The sequence below is a fragment of the Rhinopithecus bieti genome, unplaced genomic scaffold (assembly GCF_001698545.2).
Source record: "Rhinopithecus bieti isolate Rb0 unplaced genomic scaffold, ASM169854v2 scaffold_39703, whole genome shotgun sequence".
NCBI classification, from domain to species: domain Eukaryota; kingdom Metazoa; phylum Chordata; class Mammalia; order Primates; family Cercopithecidae; genus Rhinopithecus; species Rhinopithecus bieti.
Genome location: NW_016816905.1, coordinates 480,555 through 507,536, shown reverse-complemented (window position 1 = coordinate 507,536; position 26,982 = coordinate 480,555). Strand labels below are relative to the sequence as shown.

Sequence of the window (26,982 nt, the reverse complement as noted above, 5' to 3'; positions counted from 1 at the left end):
TCTTCTCTGAGCTGTCCTTTCTGAATGAAAATGTTGATGGCTGCAGATCAGTAGGAGGGATCATGAAGTCTGGATTCTATCAAGCAGTGTTTTCTCCAGAACAAACTGAAACTCGGGAGACTGCAAATGTGGAATAAAGGAGCTTCCAGAAATCACCAAAAACAGCTTCACATGCAATCGTTGGCACAGAATAGACCTGCATTTCCAATAAAGAGTGCTTATTTGAGCAAGGATATCAGTCAGAAGTATCAGGACTCTAAGACCGAACCAAAATAGCACTAGGATCCCTAAACACCATATAGAGACAATATATGTAAGCATGCCTAAAGCGGTGGTCTCTAGACTGAGACTCCCACAGTGTGATATTGGCTTCACACTGGTGAGTGTGTGACCTTGGACAGGCTACTCAACTTCTATTTGCTCATCTGTTAATTGGAAGTAATACTTTTTTTGAAGTGGTTATGAGGACTCAATATGCCGCTGCCCATCCCTAATACCCATTCCCCAGTTGCTTGATTCGGCTGTCTGCCAGAATTCCAAGCCTTCTCTGTCTCTCCACTGGCACCTGTGGGGCAGCATGTCCTCTCCCTCTGTTGAAGTCATCCCATGGTAGCCACCCTGCCACTCTGCTCTCCTATATTTTCTATGGTGGAGAAGCCCAGGGATCTCTCTGGCAACCCAACTTGAAGATATAATAATAGGAGTAAGAGCAACCACAACTTTCAAAAGTATTTATTGCCCATTCAAACAATTGGATACATGCATAAGTGGTCTTTTTTTAATATTGCTCTTTACATTCCTTTTCAGCAAGTAATATATCAGAGAGATAATTTCCTATCAGTACATTTTAGTAACCGTGTAATATTTCATTTTATCAATTTCATGATTTTTTGATGGGTCCTCCTGCTGAACTTTTTTGTTTTCAGCAGTTTGTTATCGCCATGCTGCATGGCCACCCTTGCGCACACATCTTTGTGAATGTGTATGATTATACCTGTAGGACAAAACTCTAGAGGCAGAATTCCTAGGTCCAATTGTATGTGCATTCCAATATTCTTAGATATTGTCAAAGATATTTCACCAATGTGTATGCCCACCAACAGTGTATAAGAACACCTCTTTCTCTACATTTTACCAACAACATACGTTAGTCAATTTTTTGTCTTTGATGTTCCGATAGAAAATAATGTCACACTATTGCTTTAATTTGCTTTTATTGTTTTACTCCACATGGGTTGAACACCTTTTCATATATTTATAAGAAAATATATACATATATTCATTTAACATATATAATGTGTGCTAATATAAATATATTATGGTTATTAGGAAGACGATATTCATTTAGTCTTCCTAATAACCCTGAGAGAGAGAGGGAGAGAGAGAGAGAGAGAGAGAGAGATACTATTAGTCTTTAAGAGTTAGCCTCATTTTATAGTTATGGAGCCTGAAGCTTAGAGGGATTATTAACCTAAACTAAGTTACACATTTAATGATTGGTGGGACGGGGCTTCCAAACCAAGTCTGACCTACTTTACAGATGACGAAACTGGAATACAGAGAAAGTTTAGGTAACTCTCCATGATCGTACTGCCTGTAGGTGGTAGAATTAAGTTTGGAACTTGGGCCAGTATGATCACAAAACCCAAGTGTCTTAACCTTTATCTTCATCTAGCCATCTCGTAGTTGACATGAAATAAAGAGAAAGCTGACCTTTCCTTTTTCTTACTATATGATAATATTATTAGAATAAGCAAGTGTGTTGCTGTTCCCTTATTACTATAAGGGAACTTGCTTATGCTAATGAGTGTATTAAGTTTTTGAAAAATGTATCCAAGGATAGAATATATAACTCATTTCCATTCATCTATTCATTGTGATGTATTCGTTGAGCACCTTCTATGTGCCTGGGCATTTAGTGGTGAGCCAAATAGACATGGTATCTGCCCTAATAGCTTAGTGGGGGCAATTAATAGTAACTGTGATAAAGACAAGCTCAGGGAGTTAGGAGAATACAGGGCAAAGGAGCTTGGTGGCATCTAAAAGGTCAGAGAATCTTCCTATGGGTATCAACATCAGGGCTGGGCCCAAGAAGTAAAATTTAACCAAAGAGAAGGTGAAGGAAGATATGTTTTGACAGAACGAGGCATGTGCCAAGTCCCTGGGACACAAGCTGAAGTTGAAGAATTGTCCAGAGCCAATGCTGTTGTGGGGTTGTGGACCACATTACAGATTTTATTTTATTTTTTATTTTATTATATTTNTCGTTGAGCACCTTCTATGTGCCTGGGCATTTAGTGGTGAGCCAAATAGACATGGTATCTGCCCTAATAGCTTAGTGGGGGCAATTAATAGTAACTGTGATAAAGACAAGCTCAGGGAGTTAGGAGAATACAGGGCAAAGGAGCTTGGTGGCATCTAAAAGGTCAGAGAATCTTCCTATGGGTATCAACATCAGGGCTGGGCCCAAGAAGTAAAATTTAACCAAAGAGAAGGTGAAGGAAGATATGTTTTTGACAGAACGAGGCATGTGCCAAGTCCCTGGGACACAAGCTGAAGTTGAAGAATTGTCCAGAGCCAATGCTGTTGTGGGGTTGTGGACCACATTACAGATTTTTATTTTTATTTTTTATTTTTATTATATTTTATATATTTATTTATTTATTTTGAGACGGAGTCTCACTCTGTTGCCCAGGCTGGAGTGCAGTGGCGCGATCTCGGCTCACTGCAAGCTCCAACTCCCGGGTTCACGCCATTCTCCCACCCCAGCCTCCCGAGTAGCTGGGACTACAGGCGCCCACCACCACACCTGGCTAAATTTTTTGTATTTTTAGTAGAGACAGGGTTTCATCCTGTTAGCCAGGATGGTCCCGATCTCCTGACCTCGTGATCTGCCCGCCTTGGCCTCCCAAAGTGGTGGAATTACAGGCGTGAGCCACCGTGTCTGGCCACAGATTTTATTTTAACTTAAAACAATGACTCATTGTTGATAAATGTTAAGTAGCAAGTGACATCAGATTTGTGTTTTTAAAAAGGTCATCTCTCTGGTACCAAGACTTCTAGCCATGGAGACCTGGAAAAGGGAATATTCTTATAAAAAGAGTCCTACTGCTAATGATGTCATAGCAACACTTCACAGCAGTTTCTAAGAGAGGGAGAAATAAAGAAAATGTTTGACTTTTTTAAAGTGACAGAGTCCACCTACTCTAAGTAGTCTTTGGCATAAAGGTTGCCCTCTGAAGAGCCAGTTTAAAAATAATACCAACCTATCACTTAGGAGCAGCTTTTCTCTCGTCATCCACAATAAAGTATGTTTCTTCCATTTGCAGGGATAATTTGGAAAACTTTTTGCATAGATCCCATGATAAGTTTCAAAGAGCAAATATATTCATTATGTTATAAACAAGCCACAGACTGCCACTATTTCAGGTATTTGCAGGTACTCTTGTGCCTAAATATAACTGTGGAGTCATTTTTCCAAAATCTGAATATAAAGCCCCTATTTCTATCCTTCATTTGATTGGAACCATTCAATCATCCTGGTAGATAATAAGTTTGCATGTTCTTAGATTGCATTTCATTATGTTTCAGTTCCCCTAGAGAATAAATGTGCTCCTTTTCCCAACAATTGTAGAGGAGAAATACTTCTGACATCTCAAATTTCAGCCTCTGGAAGACGTCCCTCTTCTGGACATGAAAGTCATTTGTTTCCTGGACATTCATTTGTTAAATAAGAGAAGTCAAGACCCCCTTGTGACAGCCAAAATACCTATTAATTTAAGTTTCCAAAGAAAAATGAATCCAGATCAAAATAATTCCATCCAGATCAAAATAATTTCAAGCCAAAGAGAGAATACTAAAAATTCCTTTTGCCTTCAGGATGACTTTCCTTTTCACAGAAGTACCTTCAGTGAAGAAGATTGGTTTATCATATTTTATTTGTCAGAGCTGCCAAAGTGTTTTATGTTAATATAATTTTTAGCTTCAGAGAATGTTCATTGAAAATGTCTTCGATGGTCATTTTGGTGTTTGCTTCTTCCTTTTAATTTAGCTTGTAATTTACTCTGGGCTTTCTAAGTACCACAATGAAAGAAGACAATTAAGGTCCTTGACTTGAGGGAGTCCATGGAATTCATGACGTTTATAATCTAGAGACAGAAGACACACAAGTGAATTATTTTTTCAAAATAACATGCAGAATTATAACCACAAAATGCTTATAAGGATCATCCTCAAACCCATATAAACCCACTTACTTAAAATAATGTTGGTCCAAATCTTCTTTGCAGAATTCCAAATAAATTATGTGGATACTCCACTCCAAAGGAGGAGGAGTGTAACTCCACTGATGAATGGGCTGTACATAGTGACTTCCAAAGAATATACTATGGAAAAAATAGTGCTTTTATTGTTGAGAAACCTGACAAACACTGCTTCAGCCAGGTTATCAAGGTCAACATCAACAGTCAATAAATCATGTTAATTCATGTACCCTTGATATGAGGTGAAAATGGTGAAGATCTCTGTGATCGTCATGCCAAAAACCTAAAACCCTGGTCTAATCATGAAGAAAACATCAGGCAAATTCCAATAAAGGAACAGTCTATACCTGATCAGTACTCCTCAAAACTGCCAAAATCATCAAAACAAGGAAAGTGTGAGAAAATGCCACAGCCAAGAGGAGCTTAAAGAGAATGACAACTAAAATGTAATAAGGTATCCTGGATGGGATTCTGGAACAGAAAAAGGAAATCTTAAAAAATATGAATAAACTATGAATCTCAATTAATAAAAATGTGTCAGTAGTAGTTCATCGACTGCACCAAATGTACTATACTAATGTAAGATTAATAATAATACTAAGAGGAAACTGTGTGCAGTGCTGGAGTGGGGACACCATGGGGCAATTCTGTACTATCTGCTCAATTATTCTACAAATCTACAACTATCCTTAAAAAATCTAAAACTGTTTTAAAAGAATAAAATCTATTAATTTTTTAAAAGAATCTTAGTCAAAACAAAATTATTTAGAAGAAAAAATGCCCACAGTCAGATGTCACTATTAATAAAATGATACCCCCTTGCAAATGCCACATGGAAAATGAAATATAGTCATCTTGCAAATTAGAAAAAATATGCTCAGAAAAAAGAGAAAGTAATACATCCCATTTTAAAGAGGTAATTGCAAATTTCATCCGTTCTGGACCTATTCATACCTTCTTAGTTCCATAGTAGAATTTGAAACTTTCCAAAAATATGCATACTTTATAAAAGCAGAGAACATTGATTTATTTTAGTACCAAACTCGTTGTATGACACAACATTATAATGTGTTCTATCAGCTGATCTTAAATAGAGAGATCAACCAGGCTGGGTACAGTGGCTCACGCCTGTAATCCCAACACTTTGGGAGGCCAAGGCAGGAGAACTGCTTTAGGCCAGGAATTCAAGACCGGCCTAGGCAACATAGAGAGACCCTCATCTCTACAAAAGAAACTTAAAAATTATTCATGCCTGGTGGCACATGCCTGTAGTCCCAGCTACTTGGGAGGCTGAGGGTAGGAATTCGAGGAGGATCATTTGAGCGTAGGAATTCGAGGCTGCACTAAGCTATGATTGCACCACTGCATTCCAGCCTGGGCGACAGTGAGACCCCATCTCTAAAGCAAAAAGAGAGAGAGAGAGACAGAGGGAGAAATCAACCATTTATAGAATGGCCCCAGTCTCTCAAGCAGCTCAGAATAAGGTAAGGCTTCTTTAGATTCTGCTAAGATTTCTCTAAATGAGCAGTCCTTATTTTATATAACATGGAAAACACAATAAATACATAAACAAATAAATGCTATCCAGCTACTTGAAATCAAGCTTGGTAATAATCATATCACCTGCCATCCTAGCACCAAAAACAAAGAGATCAAAATAGCCTGGTTATTAATATTTTCATTAAAATTCATCTCAAAATCAAAAGAGGAAAAAAGTAGCCCGTTTTTTTTTTTGTTGTTGTTGTTGTTGTTTTGTCTCTTTTTTCTTTTGAGATGGAGTCTCGCTCTGTCGCCCAGGCTGGAGTGCAGTGGCGCTATCTCGGCTCACTGCAAGCTCCGCCTCCCAGGTTCACTCCATTCTCCTGCCTCAGCCTCCTGAGTAGCTGGGACTACAGGCGCCCGCCACCACGTCCAGCTAATTTTTTTGTGTGTTTTTAGTAGAGACGGGATTTCACCGTGTTAGCCAGGATGGTCTCAATCTCCTGACCTCGTGATACGCCTGCCTCAGCCTCCCAAAGTGCTGGGATTACAGGCGTGAGCCACTGCGCCCAGCCCCTAGGCCCTGTTTTTATACCAGTGACATTTTATATTAATGCATTGTCAATACGTGTATAGCTTTCACAAAACCAAGGCTCAAATTCAAACAGAATAAAAGTAATATAGTACTCATCTTCCAACCTCATGTGGGAGTTGAGTTAAACTGTTACAATAACCAACAAAATATAGATTTTTTTTCTTTTTTAGTATAAAAATTGATATGATTATTTTTCATTAACTCTACCCAGTCCCTTTTGGGTTGTTATTGGACTTTATGGATTAGGATAAATTTAAAGTTTGCATTGAATTTGCAATAGTCAAAATTCCAAATAAAAGTGTTCTCACTTGATTTTGCCAGAGCCAGAATTGTTGCATTTGCTTAATATGCATAACTGAATGATCGAACAAAATCCATGACCAACAAGATTCGATTTAAAAATAGTACTACCGTAGGACCATGGTGGTAAAAGTCCTAAACATCTTCTAGTTTAACCCTTTCACAATAAAGAAACTGAGGGCCAGGAAAGTGAAAAGACACTGTAATAACACAAGTAATTTATGGCAAAGTCCAAATTAGCATCCACATTATCATTCATTCATTCAAACATGGTTATATTCAACAAATGTTTACCAGGTGTCTTCTGTGTGTCAGAAGCTATGCTAAGCATACATCAGCAAAACAGATAAAACCACTGCCTCATGGAGTTTATAGTCTACTGAGAGAGATTTTAATCAATCACATAAACAATTAGTTTTAAAAAAACTATAATGCATTCTATGAAGAAGGGTATACCCTGCAGCAAGAGCTCACATAGAGAAATTTGACTAAATCAAGGAAGGTTCTAGTGGAGAGTCACATGTCAAGGATGAACTGGGCACTCATTAAGCAAGGAGAGGAGGAAGTTTTCAAGTGAAGGGAACAGCAAGTGCAAATCCCTGTGGAAATAGAATATGGAAGGCAGAGGGTATGAAAGGAGGCCTGTGTGGCTGAAGTCTCTAAGTAAGAAAGAGCATTTTTCAAAGTTGAGGATGAATAGGTAAGTGGAGATTAGATAATGCAGAACCTTGTAAGTCAGAGTAAAGAGTTTTGTCTTTGTCCTAAATACAATCAGAAGTTACTAAAAGATTTTAAGCAAAACTTGGAGGTGGTTGGTGAAGGACAGGCATTTTGCACTATGCAAGGATTACTCTAGCTGCAGTAGGGAGAATGAAGAAGAGACCTGGGAGGATGGGGTCACCCCAATTAGGATATTTTCCAGCCCAGTGTTCTTTCTATTACCCTACATATGTGTCAGAATCTGCCCACCAAAATCCATTTTCCCATTCTCCCTAACCATGTGGCTGGACTCCATTTCCCAGATCCCTTTGCAGTTAGGTATGGCCATGTGATGAAGTTCTACGCAGTGGAATGTGGGCAGAAGTGAAATTGGCTAGGTTAAGGGCTTTGCTCAAGACCAGGCAACACCTCCTGCATGTTCTCTCCTCTTGTCTTCTGCTGGCTGCATAGCAGTGAGGACAATGAGAATTTGAAGGTAACAGTGCACTTACCAGCCTCAGTTTCTGAATGAACACATGACAGGAGAAACTCACCAAACTGGAGCACACATCCAGACTGTCTGATGAGCAATAAATATAAACTTCCACGTCTTAGAGCCACTTCATTCTTGGGTCCCTTCTTTACAACAATTTAGCCTGTTCTAATTAACTCAATCGATATGTCTTTCTATGTTATACATACATAATATGTCTCATATGGGTCAATGTCTATAAACTGGAAAAACAACTAGCAAATTCATTAACTAGGGACCTGCTTATAGTTTTATTATATAAGGTAATTACTTCTTAGTTTATATAAGCCCACAGTCCCTCCTAAACTGGCATTCTATGAAATAGTTGACTGAGCTTCACAAGTATGATGAATTGCACACTTAGGAATTTTCTACCAGGGTCCACACCTTAACTACTTTCTCCTTCAAGTGAGGCTAGTAATTTTTAAAATGTCTATGATTGGCTTGGGATTTCTCTAATAAGAAATGTAAAAAACAAGACCTTAAATTATTAATTTGCTAGTAATTTTCCCCTTAGGCCAAGGTCATTTTTTCAGCTGATATAGTCTTTAATTCACTATTAGTAAATACAAATTATTTACTAAATACCTACTCCAAGAACCCAGCTAAGTCCCTCAGCAGAGCCAATATTGATGTGTTGACTGCTATGGATATTAACTATATCCAGTTCTAAATACTAGTATGTATTTCTGAAGTATTAATCTGGCTTGGATAGTAGACAGTTCCATAGGTTAAAATAAAAGGCACAGTCAGATCATACACAGAGTTGGAAAGAGAAACAGAACTTTGTTTTTCCCTCCTGCAAACATACTCAGTCAGTAGTTGTCCACTCGTGATGGATACCACCTGAATCAGCTGGCATAGTCTTGGCTGCAAGTAAGCAAAATTCTCAACTCAAAATGACTCAAAAAATAACAAAAAAAAAAAAGACGTAGAGACCCTTCATGACGTCATGGAGGACCCAGATCATTTCTCTATCTGTGGTGCCCTCACCAGCACCTTGGCTTTTGTCCCCAGTATTGTTCCTTTATAGTCCAAAAATGGCAGCAATAAACTCTCAAAAGGACTAAATACTCAAAAAAAAATTTTTTTAAGAAACATTTTTTCTTCTTTTATATCTCTTCTTAAGAACAAGAAAAACTTCCCAAAGCCTGCCAAGAGAATTTTCTGTGTCCCTTTGGCCAGAATTGTGTTGCATGGTGAACCCTAAACCAGATATTGATAAGTGAAGTAGAATTCTCATGATAGATTTAGGTGGGTTAAGATTTGCTAACCAGGACTAGAGGATGGCCCTGAAAAACACAGTCAGCCAATATTTGAACAAAACTGGGATTCTGTTAGAGAGGGGAAAAAAAAGAACAGCTATTGGGCAGGTAATTGCCATTTCTACTCCACAAAGTGATCTTTCCTTTATAATATTTCATATCTTGAAATGACCTAACATTCTCTTCATTCTTCATGTCCAAATTTAGATATAGATAATAGGTAGGTAGATAGATAAACAAATAGATAGAAATTTCTTCTTTTTCAAAGATTATGCTACTGGTGCTAATTATTATCTCTCAAAGATTATGCTACTGGTGCTAATTATTATCTCTATGTGTGGGTGTGGTTTAAAATAATTGTCATAGAAAAGCTACTGCATTCTAACATGTCTGTGAAAATAGCTAGAAATTTTTGAAACCAAGTCTATTCAGCTCTTAGGGTGCTGGCCTCATATTGAATTATTATTGCCATTTTCTTTCTGCTGAAATTTTGATGACATGGTCATCACTCATTCAACCAAGTGTGGCTATTTCAGATTTAGTTAAGTGTCTTTATTCAAGGTGTCCTCATAGGCTCCTTTATTTGTTAGAACTATTTCAAAATGAATAGACAGATGAATCACCAGGGCACTGCACAGCACTAAATGGAGGAAATAAAACAAACAAAATCATAAGACAATTACAGATTTGGGAAATTGTTTATAATATAGTATCAAATGATAAAAGAGTGAAATCTAACATTTAGTATGACTTGTGTTTGTGGGGGAACATTGATAGGCAAAGAAAAAGAATTCAAACAAATTGGAGGGTTATCTGTTAGTGGTGAAACTACAGGTGATTTTAAAAAATCTTTTGTGTTTTTCATGCATTCTATATTGACTTTTTATGAATAAGAAGAAGTAACCACTGCTTCTGACAGGTGTATGCTGCATCCCAGCCTTCAGTGTCATTTGCCAGCCTCCAGATCAACCCACTGGAAGCTTGGAGATTAAAAGTAGCAATCATTAGAATGCAGCAGGCACTGTTTTGACCCAGGAAAGCCCAAAGAGCATCCCAGAAACAGTCTTGTTCTGGAAAAGCTTCCAATCTAAGTTAGATACATTGACAGGCTCACGACATCTGATAAATAGACACATTGCCCTTGCAGTACTGAGATAAATTCTAGAGATAGATTCCAGCAAGGATTCAGTCGAAATCAATTTCATAATGGTAGGCCTGTCACATTGCCCCAACTAAGCTTCAGGTTTATTGTTTATAAAATGCATGAAGTTGAAAACAGGTGAAAGGAGGCAACACTGAAAAATCTTTTCCTAAAAGTCAAGAGACATACTGACTTTATTAAAAAAAAAAAAAAAAAAACTAGAAAACTAGTCTTAGAAGAACACATCTTGAAGAATATCTCAAATTGACTAAAAATTGAAATACCAGATGCATTCCCATTAAAACCAAGAATGAGATAAGGGTTATGATTTGAAGTAATTGTATCATTCCATGTTTAATGTCTGTCTCCAGCCTAGGCTGTAGCTCTAGAAGGACAGAAACTGTTTCTATCTCGTTTGTTGCTCTATCCCCAAGGTCGACCACGGTGTCTGGTGTGGAATAGGTACTTTGTAAATCTCTTGTGAAAGAAAGTGCAGAAGGCAAACTGATATGCTGGTTGGTTGGCTGTTTTCACCAATAGTATTTTGATTTTTCTACCACTACCATAAGACAGCACGTAGGACTTAAAAGTATAATTAACACAAAGCCAAAATCGTTATTGTTTGTAGACTGTAAGACTATCTACAATGAAAACCCATGAGAAAATCATTCTAAAAATTTCAGTAAAAAGACAAATGAGAAAATAAATATTAAAACAGAGATTATCTGGCCAGGCTCGGTCGGTGGCTCACACCTGTAATCCCAACACTTTGGGAGGCCAAGATGGGAGGATCACTTGAGGTCAGGAGTTCGCGACCAGCCTGGCCAACGTGGCAAAACCCCGTCTCTACCCAAAACACAAAAATTAACAGGGCATGGTGTGCACACCTGTAATTTCAGCTACCCAGGAGGCTGAGGCAGGAGAATTGCTTGAACCTAGTGAGTGGAGGTTGCAGTGAGCCGAGATCGTGCCACTGCACTCCAGCCTGGGTGACAAAGTGAGACTCCATCTCAAAAAAAAAAAAAAATAGATTATAAATTAACAATGGTTAGAAAATATAATGGAAAAAATCTCTTACAAGAGTGACAAACATACAGAATACTTAAAGTGGCAATAAGATGTAAAGGACCTGTTTGAAGAAAATTATAAAACTCTTCTAAAGGACATTTTGCTAGATGCAAAGTTTAAATATAGGAAAGATGTCAAGTTTTAAAAGTAACTCCACTGAAAATCTCAGGAAGCATTTTTGTATTTGCTGATGTTAGTCTGAGGTGAACATGAATATTGAACCAGTGAGAGTTCAATATTTGAAAAGCTGAAGAGTAATAAAGTGTGACAGCTTTCAGTTTTAAAACCATTATAAAGCTAAAACACTTAAAAGTATGATATTAGTGCAAAAAAATAGAAACCTAGTTAATGAAACAGAATACAAAACCCTAAAATGACCTTAATACTAAGAATGTGCTTTGCGGTAAAACTGATTTGGGTAACTGAGTCTGTGGACTTTGGAGTCACTCTATCTTCAGGTTGCCTCTCTGCTCTGCCTCTTACTAGACAAGCACCTTGAGCTATCTAAGCCTCTGTTTGCTCATCTGTAAAAGGGAATTAAAAATAACTCCTAGAATGTTGTTGTAAGAACCAAATAAAATATATATGCATTAAAATGAATAATTCATTAAATATATTTAGCACTGTACCTAAGTATACAATAAATGGTAGTTACCATGTATTTTACAAACCAATTAGAAAGTAATATACAGGAAATGATGCTAGGACAACTATTTGAGGAATAATGTTTATATGTTATATATTTATATTTTATATGTTACACTTTACAAAGCATACCAACAAGTGAAAGCAAATCCAAGTATTAGAACTACAAAATAGCTATAAGATAGTATAAGTAATGATTTTCCTGATCTTGTGATAGGGAGAGCTTTAACAAATAACTCTGATGAAACATCATCACAAAGAACAAAAAAAAAGCAATGAGTTTAATGTTTCTGTAGAAAAGTTTAAACTGCTCCAAATAAAAGAAAATTAACCATAAATAAACAAAAAACAAAACACTTTCAGGAAATTGTATGACAGATATGGAGTTAATAACTTTAATAAAAAACAGCTCTTTAAAACAATACCAAAAAAAGCCAGCAACTCAGTAGAGAAGTTCACAAAGGATCTGAAAATGATTCACAAAGAATTAAAGAATAAATACAAATTGTTAGCAACAATGAAAAGTGTTTAATTTCATCAATTCTGGAATTTAAATACATGGAGAATTTAAATTAAAATTTCAGTGTATTTAAGTCCAAAGAAATCTATAAAGGGAAATGCAAAAGTAAAAATATTTTGTACACTGCTATCTTAGCAACTGCCTAAAATTGACTCAAATATGTGAAGCATTGTGCATCTCCCATTTAACCCCTATGTGTTAAGGAGAACTTTAAATTTTCAAATGGGATTTCAGAACTGATTTTTGCTAAACTGCAACATGCCACTCTCTGCCACTCCATGTTCTTTTCCTTTCTAACATGGCACATATGACTTTCATACTACCAATAATTTACGTGTCATAAATGTCAGTTCGCATGAGCATGAACTAAGTACCTGATGAACGACCCTTGAGGAAACATGTAGAGATCCAGTTCTGGGCTTGACTCTCTTACCACTAGCTGTGAGGAAGGCCATGGATGAGGCCTGTCACTCCTCCAAATGCAAAACAACTAAGTCAGCATTTCTCCCAGGGAGGTCTATAATTCCATTCCTGCATCCCATTCCAGCCCTTCAGAATCAGAAGGCAGGATGTGGAAATTGGCATTTTTTTAAGAAGCACCCTAATTAATAGTTAAGTACTTTAAAATTTGAAAGCCAATATAACGGCAGACCTTTAAGTCCCTCCTAACACCAAAAATCAAGTTCTTTAAAGAAAAAAATATGCATGCTGAAGAGTAGCTCCTCTATGCACATCTGAGAGTGACCACCCACCTCAATGCTCAAATTTGGCTTCTCAGATCCTTGTTATATTTGAGGTGATATCTCTTTAGGTACCAACTAGGTTTGTTCTCCCAATCCCACACATCGAATTACACTCATCAAAACTGCCAGTCTACAAAAGGGCTCTCAGAAGCACATAAATTCAATCCCAAGTCCTGATGAGTCAGACACTTAATCACACCATAAAGTTAATGGAATCCAATTCGAATGTAGACACCTCAACAGCTACATTACATTGAATTCACAGCATTCATAAAGTGTGGATTTCAAAGTGAATCATCAGCCTAATGGAAAGTTCAGAGCAGAATGCTCCCCTCTCATTGGTCACTATGCAGATCCTCAGCTGCCAGGAAAAGGACCAGAGCTGTCAACACAACACTGTAACCCAGGCAACCAGCCACACTGCTAGGAACTTTTCAACACTTGAAAAAAATAATACAAGTTATTATAGAAACTTTCAGGTGCCCCATAGGCTGTTTGGACACCTCCTGGTTTATAACAGTCATGATGTTTAGACGTCAGACTCCGTCTGTCAGTTTAGGACCTCCCATCATTAACAGCCCAGAAACCAGTGGCTCTCTGACTGCTCCTGATTTGACCCGATTGCCATAAAGTGTGTTCCTGCAGCAGAGCAACTCTGGGGTAAGAGGAAATAGAAACTATGTTCCCGAGATACCCCAAATCCATTATTTAAACAGCAGGAAATAAAAATGTCATTGGCCCACTAAACATCCAGATGTGGTCTCAGTGAAATTTGGCCTCCACTAGATGAAGACATCTGGATGACTGACAGAGCTTCCCAACCAGGTGGTCTACACAAGTGGCATCTCTACTCTGAACTGAAGGTGTGTGGGGTTTGCAGTTATGACGTCACTGTGCGAACTCCTTCTATTGACAATGTCTTTTCACATTAGCTTTTCCACCTTGGATAGGGCAGCTTTGCCTAAAAGAATTTCGAGGTCCACAGAACAGCTTAGATCCACCTTCTCAACTAGGCTTTCTGTTCTTCAAACATTTACAGTCATTGGGAAGCTAAGTGGAAGGTAGACCAAATCTTTTCTTATTTTTTTCCTTAAAGACAGCTGCTGGAATCCACTCATTCTTAAAAACTTATTTACCTGAAGTAGGAACTATGCATATAAAGGAAGGAGACAGGACTCTCAAAATGTCTTGTATACTTTTTGAGTCTAATGTGCTGAACTGCAAATTTAATCCACTGAAGTGGTTTCATGCAAACGCTCCTCTCAAATTTCTTTTGTACAAAATCTTGATGCATAATGTATAGAGTCTGAAAATGGATTAAACTACATTTGGAGATGGCTTGAGCTGTTTTTTTCTTAAGCAAGCAGCAAAAATGAGCAGGTTTTTTGTTGTTGCCTTTTTTAACCCTTCTTGCTCTCAAACAATCACACATGGATTATGTGTTCTTGAAGCTGCTTTCCACATAATTTTCTTTTATTTTCCTGTCAAAAGCTTGAAATGTAAAAGTTTTAATTAGAAATGTGAAGGGTGAATTAAACTCATTTCCTTCAGATCTCCCAACTAAGGCAGGCAAATAGAATGGTAAAACCTTCTGATGTATTCCTGGAAGATAGTTCAGCAACTGAATAAGCAAATGAGTATAATCTTACTGAATAAAATATTTCCTGTTACTCCACAATCTTAATTACCCTTAAGACTGTGGCCATAGAAAGAATGCCAGTCTGTGTATTGGGGGAGGCAGGTGTGGTAGATACTCACAGACACCTTTTTACCAGTGCCCAATCAGGGCCAAAAGAGTGAGACAGGAGGTGGCCAAGGGCAAATGCCGAAGTCTCCAGGGGAATCACAGAGATGTGGTTACAATCTTACCCTTATGTCTTGCAAAATGCTGTGTTTCATTATTTGCTTATTTTTTACATATCATTTGAATACTAGTAAATTGTAATGGAAAGAGTGACAGCTAGAATGAGGAGATTTACACTCAAGCCCTGACCCTACATAGTTATATGACCTTAAACTCACTCACTCTTGCTGGTTTCAAGTTCATCGTCTGTGAAGAACCATCCTCCATCTAGCTACCTTTCTTCATCCTGGGGTCACTGAGAAGGACAAAAGAAAAGGATGGGAAAGTATTTTGTAAAGTCTCAAGCTTCATGTACACTGCTGAATTCTCCTCTGCTTTGAGTTAACCACCATTTCCTACAGAGAAAATGGTGGCCTCCTTTTCTTCTCCCACCTTCTTCTTCATCCAGGTTTCCCAATGCTGTGGGTGAAGTGAACAAGTTGTCCTAGGGGAGAATTCCAGCTGCTGCACAGCCAACTGTTTCTGGTGGGCTCCTTGTATGTGGCCTAATAAGAGCTGTTCAGCTGACAGTCCCCTACCCATTACACTGAGAAGCAGGGCTTGAGATAAAACACAGTCACCCCACTCCCCACCTCCCAACGTTCCTCACAGTCTACTTTCTGAACCACTTCTCTTGACTTACCTTGCTCCTGACCTTATGACTGATCCTTTTGCTTTTGTTCACCACACCCCTCCAGTTTCATAGGTAGTTCCAGTTACCTGGCTTGGGCTTTTTGCTTCTCTTCTCCATCCTGATGTAATTAACTCACTGAATCACACTCCCTTTACCGACAACTGGTCCCAGCACCTTGTACTTCAGCCCTGTGAATGGGACACAGACAAAGAGAAAGCTGTATATGCAGATGTAGGAACTGAGATGTCTCCCCCAGAAATAGGCTGTTTCAGGACTTCTGACAGCACTTGGGGCATTTTCTCTTTTGGGGCAAAAACTTGGACCAATTGAACAATTTCAAATTCTATGGGACAGATACTTTGGGAGAAAGTGATGAGGGGAGAAGGGGAAGTTCTCCCCTCACTTATCTTTTCTTCATATCTTAAACGGAGCCACATACCAGCATATGTCAAAAACACAGAGGAACCATATTCTGCTCATGCCTCTCCATATAGATGTTGACTCAGTAGACAAAGAGTGCTGAATGGGAATGGAACTTTAACTCAGATTCATTCCCTATAATTTTGCAATAATATAGACACCAAACTTAAACATTTTGTTTACAATGTACTGAGAGCAAGGGCCATTTCTATCTTTTCACTGGAGTATTTCTAGAACCTAGCACAATGTCTGGCACCCAGTAGGTGTTTTAAAATATTTGTTGCCTGAATGAATATATAAGAAGAAAAAAAGTAATAATTTGAAGGATTTCTTATTATCTGATGCTGATAGAGAGTAGAGTTACTGATTTACAGAACAAGTATCCAGCAGTACAACTCGCTAATACCTTTTAAAACATGTTGATGCTCATAAATCCAAAATAAACGACCTGTAAAATCACTTAAGAAAAAATAATACGCATTTAATCAGGCTTCCAGAGGAAAGTCTGAAGAAAAAGCAGAGAATTTCATGAAGAATTATTAAATCCCTTCAAATTCAATCGCTGGCCGATCACAGACACGCCACATGTCCCTCTGCCCATGGGGCCATCACTTTAGGCGGTCTTCCTCAGTACTTCCTTATAAAACTCCTAAATTACAGCCACCTCCTGGAGCCAGAGAAAAAGGCTTTGGATTGACTGAAAAAAGGGCAAGTCCTCTTACAGGTCTAGCCAGCACACTTTTCCATATTCCACAGAGAGATCTTAAATAAAGGGGGAGAAACTGAACACATCACCCACATACTAAAGCCAGTATCTTCAAAGTCTTACACACAGCTTTAGCTTCATGTCAAAAGGGCTCTTCCTCTGGCAAATGAAATTCAAAACACTGTGAAATGCCAGTCTGTGCCTCTGCTTTATAATCCTGTTGAAGTTTCTGGAATTTAACAGTGTTCTGGTACCTTCCATTCCATCCTGGATTTTGCCTCTTAGTCTGCTAATGAGAGTGACTTTACCTTTCCTGGAGTTTGAGTTTGATTAAGGTCCTGAGGGTGGCAGTAAAATGGATCCATGTTTTTATTACAAACTCAATTAGCAGAAGTTGGAATTACTCTCTTCAACAAAGTTAAATAAATTGTTAATGAGAAATTTACCTTCACTGGATTTGCTAGTTGCCTTATTAGCTTGGAGTCAACACTATTAAAGAAGATGTTTATTAAAGCTTAAGGTGTTTGCTAGATGGAATGTTAAAAAGAAGATGGCAGGATAGTGCCTGCTTCCAAAACTCAGAGGGGCTCTCATGATCCATCCAAAATAACTGACTTCCAGCTCTCGTTTGGGTCTCTTCATCAGGAAAATAGCAATTTACCCAGTAGATAAAAGTGCTGGACATTCCTGGATAGCATCTAAAGCTTCTCTTTTCACTCAATGTCATGGGGATGTTTTTAAAGATGGACACTAGCATGAAGAAAGATTACCCAGTAGTAGATGTGTCTGAACAGGGCATAGGAACACTTTTCCGTCTCTGCTCAGAAGGAAACTAAAACACACCACCATAAATGTCAGGAGCATAGAAGAAGGAGCCTATTTACTCAAGAAACTTTGCATACAGACCTCAAAACCACTTACCCAAGGAAAACAATAATGTCTCCCTGTTGTGGCATTCCCAAAATGCCTCATTTTAATAACCAGGACCAGCTCTAGGCAAAGTTGTGAGGCCAGTCAAGATTCTTTTCAGTCCCCTCTCCATTTGTGTCTCTCTCAAAAATGTTCCTCTGGCACCCCCATCCCACCTAGCCCCGATTATGTAACCCCTGCAATAGAATCTGCAGACTGATTTACTCTGGTCCATTGCAAGATCCCTCCTCAATGCTACTGCATGGCCCTCAAGAGTCAGAAAAGCCAAGGACCTTATTTCCCAGAGTCCCCTGCAGCTTAGGTTCCATGTGAAACCCAGCGTGAGCCAAACAGACTCCCTCATGAGAGCTGGATGATAGAAGCAGACATCAAGGCTGAGGCTGCACCCCACTACTTCTGCTAATCAGCACAGTGTGGAGACATGTGGGAACTATAACAGAGTCCCCAGGATCCAGACCCTATCACTGTGGCTATTGAGAGGCAAGTGCAGGTTGGATAGACGTGGTGAGGTGCAGAGCCAGCAGTTGTAGAGGCGACCTCCTTATTCACCAACTTGATCATGGCAGAGGCAGCAGCTGCCTCCGTGGGCCAGTCCTGAGGCGTTGTTCTGAGGTGTGATTCCTGGAAGTTCTGCCTAAAGAACTCCAGCCTTTCTAGTGATCCTTGTAAGCTCTTATTCCTTGTATGAAACTCATTTCTGCTAAAAATGACTACACTGAATTATGTTATGTACAACTAAATTCTGACAGAAATGCTTCCTTCCCACGTAGGCAACCAAGTGACTTAATACTTGGCCCTTCATCTTCTCAGATGAAATGATTGAGAAACTAATTCACAATAAATAGTCAGTAACTAATATAGGAACTTATTATGAATAATGGCCTTAATCACAGCAAAAGATTTTAATGGTAGACAACCATGAGTGGTTTATGATGTTGATAGAGATTTTTTTTCCCTAGACAAGAAGGCAAAGGTTTTTTAAAATTTAAAGAAGCTGTTATTAGTTGTTGCTGATGATGATAATGTTGTTGGTGATGTTTAAAAGCTGTCCTCACATGTAAAGTTCCGTGGGCTGACAACTTCAACTCACCCTCTCCACCTAACCCTCTAAATGGGGCTAGAAACACCATGATCACGACCCAGTTTCTTGCCTCTTACTACAAACTTCATCTATGGAGCTTTCATGAAACTATACAGAGAAAACTTGGCATATAAGAAAATGAACAAGGGTTCTAGCATCTCTCTGAAAATTGATAGTGCACTTTTAGACAGAAGACAGAGAACAGACTGAGGAAGAAGGCAAATAGGTAGAGAGAGATGATTGACAATGTCCACCTGCACATCCACAGATGTTCCTGAATCAGCTACTTTGTCAAGACCCCATCCTAGGGGCTTCTGGTAAAGAGGTGAGGCTTGTCCTGGCTTCAGGATCTCACAATGTAGGGGAACAAGGGAAATTGCCATTTCTTAATCACCTACCGTTTGCTAGTAGACTTTGTCTCTGTTGATTTCATTCATTAAATAAATATTTTGTTTTTGTTCTAGTTTATGAGACAGACGAATAAGTTAGGTTTCCTAATCCCTTACAGAAGGAGCCAAACATGACATTAGTACTTACACAAAATGTTTTCAATTATAACTGAGGCAAGTACTACAAGGAAAATCATAGCACAAGGTCTAATGGAGGAGGAGGAAGAGTTAGCATGACTTGGTCTGAGGGTCCATGGTAACCTTCCCAGAAGAAAGCTACTCCAGCTGGGTCCTGGGGCCAAGCATGAATTAGCCCAGTGGAAGGAACAGCACTAGCAAAGGCCCTGAATTGGAAGGAGCTTACTTCAAGAATAAGGTACATATTATTATCCCCATTTTACACATGAAGCAGCTGAGATCTACAAAGATTAAGTAACTTCCTAAGGTTATGCACAACACATGAACTCAAAGATGGTGATCTACCATATAATCCAGCCTCTCCTAGAGGCAGAAACAAAGATACACAGCAACCTTTAAAAACAATTATCAGGAGACCCTCTCATGCCCCTCAAGGCCACTGCTCCTCCTGAAGGAGCTGAGGACAGGTTTTCATTTGCTCACTCTACTGGACTCCAGATCAAATTAAATTAAAAGCCAGCTATTTCAGACGAAAAAGTCCTGCGTCCTTTTTGGGAATGAAATCGTCTCCCTCCTCCCCAAGGCCTTTCATACTATTATGGTGCAGTCCCAAGCTATCAATGATAGTGAAAAAATGGGGCTTTGCGATAGAGGAAAGAGGCTATTCAAACTGCTCCTGATTTCTATAAAAGAGAGATCTTTTGATCTTTGAAACAGCCATAGGGCAGTTTGATCTTTCTCAAACTCATTTATTTTAGATTCTTGCAAATTTCTTTTCTGTAGGTTTACTTCCTTAGAAAACTCAATATTCAATTGAACAGTGACTTTTATACATTGAAATGCAATATTGAATAGCTGAAGCCTAATAAATGCCATCCCGGCTATATAGGATATTTTAAAAATCATAAAAGGGCTGATTGAGCCCGATCCAGGCAAAGATGACAAAGCGAATTCAATGCTTCTTTTGAAAATGAGTCATGGTCAGAAATACTCACTTTGACCAAAAGCATTTCTTTGAATGCCAGAGGTAAATTTGCTCACTTTCATTTTCTGCCTGGGTTTCAGATCGGTCCTGCAGAACTGAACAAAATCTACTCTGAGAGGCCCTGGCAGCTGTTCCAGATGTAAATGTGAACAGGATACTGAGATTGGGCCTATTTCCTTCAATGTGTTATTTTCAAATTATGCAGATAATATTCTGATATGGGTCTATCAGACTTGGTATATTTTTTTCAGGGAGGAGTAAATCATTGCTATTCTCTGCTGCATTAACATTCCCCAGGACCTCTCTTTTTTTACTTAGAAAAAGGATGTTTTATTATCATGAGCCTCTAAATTACTGGCACAAGAAGAATCTGACATATGTTCCCAGTCGTGGGGGGCTCATGGGAGGACAGGTACAACATACTCAATAGATTAGCCAAAAGAAACAGCCTTTGATGTCAGGGAAACTTTCCAAATTTCATATAAGACTCAAACAACCTGTGGGATATCAAAGTTCTTAATCAGAACTTCTGTCCCACTTCTCTGGGTGCAGCTATGGCTGGAGGAACTTTTGTTTTAACTCTTTGTAGATTATTACTCAGTTTGAGAGTGTGTTACTCTCATGACCCTTCCAACATTATGAACTTTAAGAAGACCAATAACTTCATTCTCCATCTTCATCTTAACACATGCACTTTTTCCCTCTTGGGTATGTGTTTTAGGAAAATGCAGATTAGCATTGCCAAAGAGCCAGTTGTTTTTAGCAACATTCCCCTTGGTGTGGCCTCCTGAGAAGATCTGATTTTATAAAGTACTAAAGAAACACTCTACGTTTTCCATATTCCCTGTATCAGCTAAAGGCTGGAAAGGGCAGGAAAAGCAGGATCTCCATGGAGGAGGAATGATAACCACTTGGAAGAAGATGGTGGAGAAAAAGTATGTATTGGCTATGCACAGAAGATTCTTGCTTTAACAGTCTCCCTTAAGGCTTGCTGCGCCACACTTTCCTTATGGTGTCAGGATTCCAAGAACATTCTTTGGGAACCAGAGACAAAGGTGGTGCCAGTATCTCAGAGTCTTTTGATTAAAGAGTTGTTGTTTTCCATCTCGGGACCATGGAAAACAACTTTTACATAAGAAAGTTTCTCTCAAGGGTGAGTAAACTATCCACAGCTTAAAAATAAAAATTGATAATTAATATCCATGAAAGGACTCTAAGGAAAAGATTCCCAACAAATCAAGGGTAAAATTCTGAGCTTGTACGACTATATCCATAGACATGTCCATGCCTGTCTCTATAGCATTAGCTATCCAAGGGACACTGGGGGAAAGAAATTATCTTTTCCTTAAAAGTATATGGAGGCTTCCTTTTCCTTCCATCAAGAACACTTTAAAACAAACAAACAAAAAACAATATCTGGATTTCTAGACACTCACAAATGTGTTATTCATTGGTTTCTTACACCCTGGGCCTGGAACATAAGGTAGCATGTTCTGAGAATAATGTTCTGAGAGAAACGTAAGATATACAAGAGCTAATGTCATTCAAGGCACAGTAATACAATCCAAAGACAAAACAACACCACACACATCTTACAGGGCATGTGCTCTGTGTCCAGTCTATCACTGGTCTGAAAAACTCTAGTGCAATGAGATTGCCTTTGTCACTCAGTTAGCACCTCTTGTCTCCTTTCATTGACTCTGTTGTTTCCTGGTTATAATTTCAGCAGAAGACTGAATCAAGCTGTAGACTTATGGAATAACATCCCCAGACATTCAACCAAGAGTAGTTTGGGCAAAGTTTTCTGTGTCAGGAATAAAAATGTTGGATTTGAAAATGAAGTACAACCAAGTGGAAATATAAAATGGCAGAGGAGGGCCAGATGCGATGGCTCGCACCTATAATCCCAGCACTTTGGGAGGCTGAGACAGGCAAATCACTTGAGCTCAGGAGTTCAAGACCAGCCTGGGCAAAACAGTAAAACCTCATCTTTACAAAAAAGACAAAAGTTAGCTGGGCATGGTGGCACACGCCTGTAGTCCCTGCTTCTTGAGGGGCTGAGGCAGGAGGAACACTCCATCACAGGAGGTTGAGGCTGCAGTGAGCCCAGATTGCACCACTGCACTCCAGCCTGGATGACAGAGTGAGACCCTATCTCAAAAATAAAATAAAATAAAACGGCAGAGGAAGGCTGCCTGCCTAATTCGAGTGGTGGAACAAAGTTATGAAGCAGGAATGCTCAATATCAGGAGAAAAATGGAGGATTATGACTTTAAATAAATAGGACCCACTCTCCTAACAGCATCTTCCCCATTCCAGTGCAATCCTCCACACTGGACCATCTGCCAGTTGCTCTGGCAAGAGTATGTCACCAAGTAGAATGGATCTATCAGCACAGTCATTGGCTATACTCACTAATTCTGGGATAAAGTCAAGAAAATTCCTCCAATGCAGAAGACAACACTAACCTCAGTGACTGTAACCCTTATATATCCAACAATCTTCTAGGGAAGCAAGAGAGAAAGCAGCAATAAAATTCCAAAGCAAAAAGATAATTCTGTGAAACATTACTTGTCAGTGAAGCAATGGGGTACAACTTGGAGAAAATGTTCACTGATAATAAATCAAAAGCTCAATATTTGCCCCCTCAAGCTTCCCCAAACTTCCTATCAGTAAAATGCTATCAAAACAAGGAAAAATATATTCCTATTTCAATTTCTATTCCAGCGCAAAATATAGTTCTCAAAATGTCAGTTTCATCCAGTTTGGCCTTTCCAAGAACGTGCATAGTTAATCGTCAATGAATGTTTGGAGAATGTTGTTTAATTGAATTTTCAGGTTAACTGGGGCTAAGCAGAAAACATTTTTTCTTTTTTTGGTTCCAGTAAGAATCCTATAAAGTACTGACGGAATGGAAATGATGGTGTCCTCAAGACCCAGGGACCTATGTTCCTAGGAAATTTCTTGGGAAGTCATATGCAAAAGAAATCCTGACAAAAAGAAGGCAAATGATACCTCATTGTCAGCTGTGCTTGTGTCCCAGGCCTTTAGGTAGAGCTCTCTGATAGGGTGAGCTGGAGCCCATGCCTTAGCTCAGGATTTTTAGGTCCTCACCCTGCCCATGTGCCTAAAGCCAAATCTTATTATTAGGACATCACAGGAAAAGAGCAAATAAAGAATGTTTACAATGAGAAGAAAGTGCAAAATATCCTTGCTTAATATGCCACATGGAAGTGAGTGCTAAACTTTGCCTACTTCTGCCTCCTGAAGAAGAGAAGCTGATTTTACCTCTTAATAATAAATGTGGTTCACGGCAAAAATGGGTTTCACCTCATGGATAATTTTATGCCTTTTTAATTGAAATTTTACTCTATTATATACGTGATGATTTGCATGTTACTCCTACATGTCTTTACCAGATTCAGAGAGTGTAACACTACTCTCTGAGATAGTAGAGATAGTCAAATACATTTTTTTGTGATAGTCAAATACATTTTTTAATGATATATGAATACTTCATGGATAATACAGGCCCTCATATAAACAATAGGTATGGAACATATAATTCCATTTTAAACTTGTCATTTTACATTTTTGCAATTTAATAGTAATTAGATCCTAATCTCATTATCTTAAGACTTTGCAGTTTGTATCTTGGATTTCAGGACAATGAAAGGTCACCTCTGAGATATGTAAAGCTGTAGCCTTATTTGAGAACACAATTCCCAAATATAACACTGTTTGAATGGGAATATATTATCCATTATACACTGATGCATTCAATGATCCAGTTTCCAGAAATAGATTTTGGCAAATAGCGAGGACTGAATTTCTATTAATGATACTCCTGCCTCTCTGCTTTAATTACTTCCTTGAATCAAGTATAGAGAGCAATTGATTCATCTATTGATTATGGTAAACAAGCACCATAGGGAGCTTCATTGGTATTTCATAGAGGGCTTCTGGGAAAAAGGAATGCATCCATCCTTCAGTTCATAGGACAAAGAAGCCCATGCACTTAGAGACCAGTGTCCACCAACCATGAAAACCAAATAGCCTGCAATTCCTTGTGATTCTTCAGCTCTCTAAGGGGGAATGAAGTTTCTCCAAAGAGGGTCTGAAGGCCTTGTCTGCCCAGATCTGGATGCAAAACTCAGTTAGGTTCAGCTCTGAGGCTCTGACTCCACAGGCTCAGGAGTTTGCTTACATCACTCTGAGATCACAGGTCACCCTCCCAGATCCCAGCGAATTCACTCTCCCACAGTTTACCCCAGGAGCCCAACAGGCAGAGTGTGAGAGGGTGAAAGATGCATCTGTGTAAAGTCATCACCATTCCCAGAAAAAGAATCCCAAGCATGTACTCAGCTCAAATATGAACTGGGGGACATCCAATGAGCCTGTCACGTGACATTGGACTTGGGAAAAGTCAGTCAAAAATATGCTCGCTTACTTAGTTCATGATTAACTATTTAAGACAAGTTGCATGGATGCAAAACATATATGAAAAAGTGAAAGCATAAGGCACATCCACAAAGGGACTAATGTCGCTAATAAAGCACTAATATCAGTAATAAAAATATCTTGATATTTTGTTTCCAACTGAGTTAGTCAGAACACTATCAGCTATTGGTGACTGACAAAAATGCACCTCAAACTAGCTGCAAACAGAAAGGGCATCTATCAGTTCATAAACTTGGAAATTCTATCCTGCTTCGGGTACCACTGAACCCCAGGTACTCAAATGATGTCTTCATTATGCCTTCACTCTATCACCATCTCCTGGCTCTGGATGTTCTGTGTTGGATTCACTGATGTCTTCACAAATTCCCAAAGAACCTATATAGTTTCAGGCTTGTTCTGTTGCTTGCAATCTTAGAAAGAAAAAAAACAGACCCTCTACTCTAAGAGTTTCAGCAGAAATCCAAGGGTTACGTGCATCAACCCAGTTTGGGTTTAATGCCATCCATAAGCTTTACACTGCACCTAGGGGATGGAATATGCTTATTAGACCTATTTCTGTTCAAGAGGTGTTGGGATCCCCACCTGAACAACACTGATCAAAGGAATGGGAGGGGACAGTCCCCAAAGGAAAAGTGAGAGAGTGATGGCAAAATAAGGGAAAAGGGTGTTGGGCAGACAAACAACAGATAACCATTTTAGCTACTAACACTCAGATGGTAGTCTGTGGATTAGACTTGGAAATGCCTAAGCTTCTCTAGACAATCTCAGTGCCCTCTCCAGCATTTGCTCTTCAGTTCAAGGACCCAAGACTACCTCAATTATAAGACTCATTGTGCATTGCTCATTCACTCAACAACTATTGTGCACCTCCCCAGAGCTAGTAACTGGGGATACAACGGCAAGCAAGATATATAAAGTATAAGAGATAGGATAGGGAATGACATCACAACTAATATTTATCATTAGGTGGCAGACACTGGGATGAATTTATTTACATATTTTTAAGGGTGTTACAGAACACAGAGAAAGAAATCCTAGCCCAGTCTCTGGAGATCAGGGAATACTTCTAGAGGAAATGAACTTGAAGTTGAGGTTTGAAAAATGGGTGAGAGTTTATCTAATCAAAGAGAGAAGTTAGGTAGTTCAAGCAAAGGAAACAGCACAAGCAATGTCTCCCAAATTAAGAAACCGTGTACTATTTTAGAGGAACAGAAAGACTTGTATAAACTCAAATAGTATATTAATATAAACATTCTTAAGGGCAAAAACTATTCTTATTCCACTTACAATGTAATCTTAAACAGGTTACTTGAACCCTCTGGGTCTCTCTCATAATGTTTTTATAAGGATCAAATGTAATAATATAGGTAAAGTAGTAAATTTAAAGTCATCTACAACTCCAAGGCACATGTCAAGAACTGAAACTATTATGTAGATTCATAAAATCCTGAGTGATTAAGGAAAGATGACTGACTCTGTATAATTGGGTCACTTGAGAAAAACATGCTTGAGCTTTCTGATGTCTATTTACCCACTAAGGCCTCCTTATCCTCATTGTGTGAGGTTAAACTATAGTTTTCAGACAGGGAAGACAAGGGTCATGTGTCTTTTGTATCAGTGATCAGAAATTTAATAAGAGGGAGCAGGCAATGTGGAAGAGTGTGCTCTCTAGGAAAACAATGGAAGTGTTCGAAGAATGTGGGTACAATGCACTGTTATAAAAACATCCTTGGCAGGAGAGAGGGATCCTGGGATTTTTTTTTTTTTTTCTTTTTTTTTTTTTTTGAGATGGAATTTCACTCTTACTGCCCAGGCTGGAGTGCAATGGCGTGATCTCAGCTCACTGCAACCTCCACCCCTGGGTTCAAGTGACTTTCCTGCTTCAGCCTCCCAAGTAGCTGGGATTACAGGTGTCCGCCACCATGCCCAGCTAACTTTTGTATTTTAGTAAAGACAGGGTTCTATTATGTTGGCCAGGCTGGTCTTGAACTCCTGACCTCAGTTGATCCACCCACCATGGCCTCCCAAAGTGCTGGGATTACAGGTGTGAGCCACTACACCCAGCTAGGATCATGGAATTTTAAAGGCAAAGGAAGAAAAAGTTTGCATCTCACGTTCTAAGAATATAATCAAAAAAAAAAAAAAA

At 38.8% G+C, this 26,982-nt stretch overlaps 1 long non-coding RNA gene across 2 annotated transcripts in view; it reads right to left on the bottom strand.

Moving 5' to 3' along the window:
- The window catches only part of LOC108517516 (uncharacterized), a 57,432-nt gene continuing 30,450 nt past the window's right edge, over positions 1–26,982 (bottom strand). The window contains exons 4-6 of one of the 2 annotated variants that reach the window (XR_001882128.1): positions 15,813–15,914; positions 15,276–15,348; positions 1–196 (exon numbers count right to left, since the gene is read on the bottom strand). This is a non-coding gene — a long non-coding RNA (uncharacterized LOC108517516). Of the gene's footprint in view, positions 197–3,566; positions 4,149–15,275; positions 15,349–15,812; positions 15,915–26,982 lie in introns of those variants that run through there. The other variant, XR_001882127.1, reaches the window with a different exon arrangement.